Source organism: Anoplophora glabripennis, unplaced genomic scaffold, assembly GCF_000390285.2.
Source record: "Anoplophora glabripennis isolate ALB-LARVAE unplaced genomic scaffold, Agla_2.0 scaffold319, whole genome shotgun sequence".
Lineage (NCBI taxonomy): Eukaryota > Metazoa > Arthropoda > Insecta > Coleoptera > Cerambycidae > Anoplophora > Anoplophora glabripennis.
In genome coordinates, this window is record NW_019416397.1 from 254,061 (window position 1) to 261,407 (window position 7,347).

The window sequence follows — 7,347 nt, forward strand, 5'->3', positions numbered from 1 at the left end:
ATAATATTTCTTATATTTTTGACCATTTGTATTTAGTAAACACATTTATATACAGGGTGTCCCAGAATAACATGTACAACGGGAGACCACAGACTCATGTACTCAAAATAGGCAGATTTAGGCTAACTCACCTATATCCGATATCGCTTCGTTCGGCCGCTAGATGGCCTCAAAGTTTTTTAAATTTTGTAAATAACTCGAATACCTACGTATTATTCGATTTTGATTACAGTGACTTAAAAATCAAACTAAAATTACAGTCAACCTACAAAATCAGTAACTAGGTACTAGCACTTTGTTAAGTATTGTAATATGGGTGGCAAGATAATGCACACATTTAAAAAAATTTTTTTTTTGTACACAAACCGCTCATTTAATCAAAATTCTATAAGAGGCCCAAAAACTTCCAAATGGTATCACCTAGCAAATAACAAATAGTTGTCATTATTGCCCGAAAGAGGAAAAATTTATGAATGGATATTATCACCATACATCAGTTTTGTAGGAGTTGTGAGTTTTAAAAAACATTATGTATAACATCCAAATTTGTAGATTGAAAGCAAAAATCCACACCCCGAAAATAATCAAAATCGATTAAAACATACTCGGGTTTTTTACAAAGTTCAAAAGAATTTCACGAACATTAAGGCCATCTAGCGGTTAAACGAAGCGATTTGGGATATAGGTGAATTAGCCTAAATCTGCCTATTGTGAATCCACGAATCTGTGGTCTTCCGTTGTACACGTTATTTTGGGGCACCCTGTATATACAAGGTGGTCCGAATTTTATGCAGGAAACTTCGAGGACAGATAGATCTCCGTAAAATAATAGGTGTTTGCCTTATAAACATAGGTCTGGAACGGCCTCGTTTTAGAGATACAGGGTGTTGAAGTTATTAAAAAAAAATCATATTTTGTTTATATCTCCGGAATCTATTAACCGATCTCAATAAAATTTGGTACAGATAATGTATGACAATAGGCCTCGCATCCCCTAAAATATAACCTCCAAAGGATCGACCAGTGGTGTACAACTGGACAGGGTAACCCCCCTTTTTTATAAAAACACCTACGCCACTGTATTTTTTGCAAGCTATTGTAACGGATTTTTATTCTAATGTACAAAATACGTAAAAAAGGTAACTTGAAATTTTTCCCTAAAATTCACCGTTCTCAAGTTATTCATACCAATACAATACCCTTGTTGGACCGATGAGGCTACTTTCACAAGGCGAGGGGTTGTGAATTTTCACAATATTTGGTCACAAGAAAATCCTCATGAAATTCAGACAAGATTCTTTTCAACACGAATTTTCTGTGAAAGTGTGGCTCGGAATAATTCGGACCTTTCTTCTTCCAAATTCCCAGTCATTTATTTTCTAGAAAACCATCTATTTGAATTATTAGAGGATGTTCCATTAAATATACCACAAAATAGCTGGATACAAATGGACGGTGCGCCTGCGCATTTTAAGAGAATAATACAAGAATGGCTTAAAAATTATATGGGGCGATGGATATGTTAAAGACCAAATGCCAATATCAACCATAGTGGTGCAGAGGATCCAGTGTTTTGGCCAGTCAGATCGCCAGATCTAAACCCCCTGGACTTCTATGTTTGGGGTTACCTATCTGAAAAGTAAAGTTTACTCTACTCCAATAGATACAAGACCACAACTACTGCAGCGAATAGAAGACGGGTGTAATGAATTAAAATAAAACCACCACATGATATTAGTTAGGTAATTCCATTAATCATTAATAGAAGTTGTCAGAAATATATCGATGTGGATGGTTCGCATTTTGAACAATTGCTGTAAATACGTAACGTTAATTTCGTTATTGTTTAATTGTTGTTGCTTGGTAAATGTATTTTTATTACTATTTTGATTTAAATTGCTCTTATTTGTAAAGATAGTGGATTAAGCTTCCAGGGGAAACTAAAACACACTAGGAATACTACCTTACAGGTGATGTGGAAATAATTTTGTTGATCTGCTTACAAATTGCACTTACTTTTAAGCATAAACGTAAATATTCTTGTAATATTATGGTTTGAAGTGTCTGCCTTAAGGGGATTGTATTGGTATGAATAACTTGAGAACAGCGAATCTTAGGGAAAAAATTCAAGTTACATTTTTTACGTATTTTGTGCATTAGAATACAAATCCGTTACAGTAAATTGTAAAAAATACAGTGGCGTAGTTTTTTTTATAAAAAGAGGGCGACCTCTGTCCAGTTGTACACCACTGGTTGAACCTTTAGAGCTCATATTTTAAGGAATGCAAGGCTTACTGTCATACATTATCTGTACCAAATTTTATTGAGATCGGTTAATAGATTCCGGAGATATAAACAAAAAAATCTATTTTTTGTAACAACTTCAACACCCTGTATCTCTAAAACAAGGCCGTTCCAGACCTATGTTTATAAGGCAAACATCTATTATTTTAAAGAGATCTATCTGCTCTCGAAGTTTCCTGCATAAAATTTGGACCACCCTGTATAGGTTAACGACGAAATAAAAAAAATCTATTTCTAGAACATTTGACGGATTTTAATTGCTGTATTCCAGTGATCCAAGCGCCACTTCGAAGAATTTGACTCCTGCAGTACTTAACTCTTTTAACGTTTACTTTGGTACAACAGTATTAAAATTTATATCATTTTTATTTTGGAAAGGAGTCATTTTTACTTTTATTTTTACGCAAAATATAGTTGTTTTTAGTTTAATTCCTGACTTAAACACAATGGTCTACATTTTCGCAGTTTATTTAATCACTCCTAATCTATAAACACCCTGTACATTTCCGGTTAAGAAATAGTAAACAGTTGTATAGAATCGACTAGTAAATTAAACACAGCCATAACTCACCTTGACACAAGTAAAACATTTAAGCAGATGCTAGCTAGATCGGTAAGAATTAGGCATCACGCCAAATTGTGGCAATTAGGAAGTGGTCATGATTATTACTTTGTTGTATACCTCTACAACCACATTATAATTAACAATTATCGGAATACTCCTTCCTTATCTTGATTGATTGCTTATCGCTGTTCATTGTTACGTTAAACTATACTCCTGAAAATTTTCCAAATTCGCTTTAGTTAGATAATCTGAATAACAGACATTAATTGCTTAGTTATAGAAATAGTTATAGAAATATAACTATTTGAGTCCATTATGCTGTGTCATTATATGCAGATTATTGAAGCTTTACATTTTTTTTAAAACTTAGAACATCTTCATTGCAAAATAAATACACTTCCTTTTAATTTCTTATTCAAATAGAACTTGTTCTTGTTCATTAGAATCTTAATAGAAACACCTTTTGTTTCCTAGTTTACTGCAGACACGTTTACTTTCAAATTGCATTATTTTAAATAAAGTTCTTGTTATAGTCTCACAATTACATTTAAAATAATACCAGTTAAACAGTAGACTCTATACTTTCATAACAGTTACAGTTAAATAAGAAAATTTAATCTGTATTCTTTATAGAAACAGTTTAATATTTTATACGTGGTCCGTTCAGAAAATAACCGAACTTTTAGAATTTCGCAACGTTAAATTTTGCGTGAAACTGAGGAAAACTTTCACGGAAACGTATCAACTGTTGAAACAAGCTTATGGAGGTGATACTCTATGTCGTACAGATTTACGAATGGTTTTCATGATTTAAAAGTGATCGGCAGTCAATTGAAGATGGTCCTCGACCAAGAAGACCTACGACTTCAACTGATGAGTCCCCCATTAGAAAGTCAAAGGTCTGGTTCGTGGAATTCGCCGATTAACTGTCAGAGAAATTGCAGAAAGGGTTAGCATCTCAATTGCTCAATGCCAAGAAATATTGACTGAAAAATTGAACATGTACCGATTTGCAACAAAATTTATTCCTCATTTGATGACCGAACAGAAAGAAAATCGTGTGGACGTCAGCAACTCCTTGAATAATCCAATGACGATGAAACCTTCATTCAAAGGATCATAATGGGAGACGAAAGTTCAATTATCCCAATGGATTGACAAAGGACATCCACGCCCTGAGAAAACACGTTAGTCTCGATCCAATGTCAAAGCAATGCTCACTGTTTTTTCGACTTTAATTGAATTTTGAATTCTTGCCTCAAGGTCAATCAGTGAAGCATGTGTACTGTCAGACGTTTTACAACAATTACGTGAAAAAATCCGCAAAGACCAGAGATGTGGCGAGACGACTAATGGTTCTTGCAACATGTCAATGTGCTCGCACACTCAGCTTTGCCAATTCGTAAGTTTTGTGACAAAAATCAGATCACTGTCATCCCTTGGCCTCCTAACTCGTCGGACCTGGCTCCTTGCGATTTTTTCTTTTTTCCAAAATAAAATCATTGGTGAAACGACACCGTTTTCAGACTATTGATGACATCAAAGCAAATTCGTCATACGACCTCTGGAACTGGAATCTTTGATAAAGTTATTGCAAAATTCTGTTTTTTTATTCAAACATACTTGTCAAATGACATTGCAAGTTGATGTTTAGACCAGACCATCCTATATACCAAGCATTAGAGACACAATGACACATTTCGAATATCAGTTGGATCAAGAACAATTACGCGATCGATATCGAAACGCTTTGCATGACTACACTCCCACAAAAAAAAATTAATAATCGTAGCTCGATTTAAGCACCATATACATGTAAATTTATTGTAAATGACACCTTTAGCGAACAATTTATTTAATTCTCCGCGTTTAAGTCGAACGCGGTATAGAGTGTTGAGAAAATTACATTCAGAAATATGTTAAACAGCATAGTAGGTATCAAGAGAATAATCTGCCAAAGGAGTTTCTAAAAGCTGTAGCTGATAACGACTCAACGACATTGTTTGACATTGTTACATCATTTTGATTCATTCCTGTAGATATTTGATCTTGATTCATTCCTGTACTGATTTGAATAACGTAACTCGTTTATTGTTTCGGGCCCTTATTTGAAATCACTCTCCATAGGATACTAATATAAAATTATTACGTAATATAGGTATTAATAGCTTCGAAAAAATATCAAATAAAGTTGCTAGATGTCTTGGGTTGCCCAGTTCACAGGAGTTGTAATAGTAGTAGTGAGTGAAATATACTGTTATAAACAAGTGAGATTTATGATAAACTTAAAGAGATATGGATAGCTGTGGATAAATAAAACATCTTCTGATTTTCATTTATGTGTAGAACATAATGGAGTTTTTGCCAAAATATATTCTGCTAAAAACCGAAGCTGCATCTTTGGGATTACTTCCTACAAAATCTAAAGAAATTTACTACAAGGAACATTCATTATTCAAAGCCTGGAAGACAGAAGATGCGGTAGAAACAGACTCAGAAGTTTTTTTGTTGTTTTTTACAAGCAGTTGGTTATTAAATTATTGTTAAGACGTTAATAAATTGCAATCTGTTGTGTGTGTATGTGTGTGTATTTAGCCACGAAAATACAACGACGTGGAATGTATACGAAAGTTTCTAGTAACTGTAACTACAATGTTGAAGTGTACCAGAAGTGAACTTCGCCTTATGGTTTATTAATAGAACTGAAATTGTGTGTGCCTCTTTGGAGGAAGTCCTGTTACTGTCAAAATAAAATATACCTTCCATAAGTCGCCGCCAACCAGGTATGCGGTTTGACAGTGATTTGCGCGAGAAACAATGATACATATTGCCGTTACAGTTTTCCTACACCGAGAGAAATGTTCGCTGAAGACAAGTTGGATAGAATGGACATTGGTAGCGTATTTGCTTTGTTATGGTGTAGGTCTGTCAAACATGTCTCAAAAAAATAGAAAATTTTGCAGAAAACTGATAATTGTAATTTACTAATTAACCTGTTTCAGAGATTTTTCAAAATCTGAACTGGAAAAAAATATGAATTTTGTTCCACGGTATAATTTTGTTCTATTAATACGCCTATATTAATTATAATCTACTAAAGCAAATTGGTGAATTAGCTGCAGTAATCAAGATTTATACAAAAACAAAGAATGCGCTGTGTCATCTTGTACTGATAACTTTGCAGCCGCTGTACTTGCCTGCATCGTAGTTTTATTTTCAAAAATGGTACTTCCCATGAAGGGCGCGGTTATGGAACAATTATAATAAATCGTTATTTAAATGTCTCCGTAGTTACTTATTATTAACTTAAAATATTATTCTCGTTATGTTACAATAACTGAAAATATATGTGTACCGAAAAAGTCCCCCCCAATTGCTATATTACTTATATTTTTGTTCCTATGGAAACCGTATTTTACACCTAATAGTCAAATCTATTTTCTTTGGTGCTTGATTGTCACAGTGACTAATACAAACTATTTCGGTTTCATCAAATTCATACTAGATAGCATATTTCTTTTTAATCTGGCATTTCGTACCAACTCTATTACTTCCCGCCTTTAATCCTGTGCCCTTAGCAACAGAGACGCCTCCTATTAATTAAAATAATTGGCATATAATTAAAGAAAAACTTACTGCCATTTTTATTTAAATGTTTTGTCGAGTATAATTCAGTAGGAAGTTTGAGAGTTTTAAATGTAACGAGCACGCACTACCAATGTAATTGTATCGATTACGTACATATAACAGGGGTCCTCAAACTATGAAAATGTTAATTTCAACTCTGGAGATGTCAAAATAATATGAACGCTCGATATCCAAGCAAGAATAGAATAATAGTTTAGAAATATGTAGAAACTGATTAGACTATCGATATATAAAAAAAGGTAACGGAACTTAAATACTAAAATATATATTTTCTTATTTATCAAGAAATGGCTGAAATAATTTCATTCAAATTTGGGTGTGTTAAATTCAAGTCAGTAAAGTCACTAAAACGTGTTTTGCTGTATGCTAGAGTATCTAGTTTTCGAGATTAAAGATAAAGTATTAAATTGTGGTAATTATCACTAAATTTAAGTTAAAACAACAAATTATTTTTGAAATAAAAATAATTGTGCACTAATTACGTTCTCTATGGATCAATAAAGTATTGTTGACATTGTTTTTTGCAACTTAAAATATATTACATATAGTCATTAGCTTTGAACACCCTGTATTTCGAAAATGAAATGTGTCTGTTAAGAAAAACGATTTAAATGCTTCAGAATTTTTAAAATGATCAGCGATTTCAGTAATGGACTAAAAAGCATGTACCTATCCAGCAGTTTTTTGAAAACTGCCACTGAAAACCTCAAAACTTTAGCACTTCTAAAATAAACTTCTATAGATTAATTCTAAAGGTAATCCTTAAAAAAAATCTATTAGATTTTTTTATTCAAATTCAAAAGTTCCAAAAATCATTGGCGTAGAAATAT

The 7,347-nt window shown here is 33.0% G+C and overlaps 1 protein-coding gene across 1 annotated transcript in view; it reads right to left on the bottom strand.

Annotated features, from left to right (window-relative positions):
* Positions 1 to 7,347, bottom strand: part of LOC111691488 (protein doublesex-like) — a 189,107-nt gene that overhangs the window by 75,042 nt on the left and 106,718 nt on the right. The window lies entirely within an intron of this gene.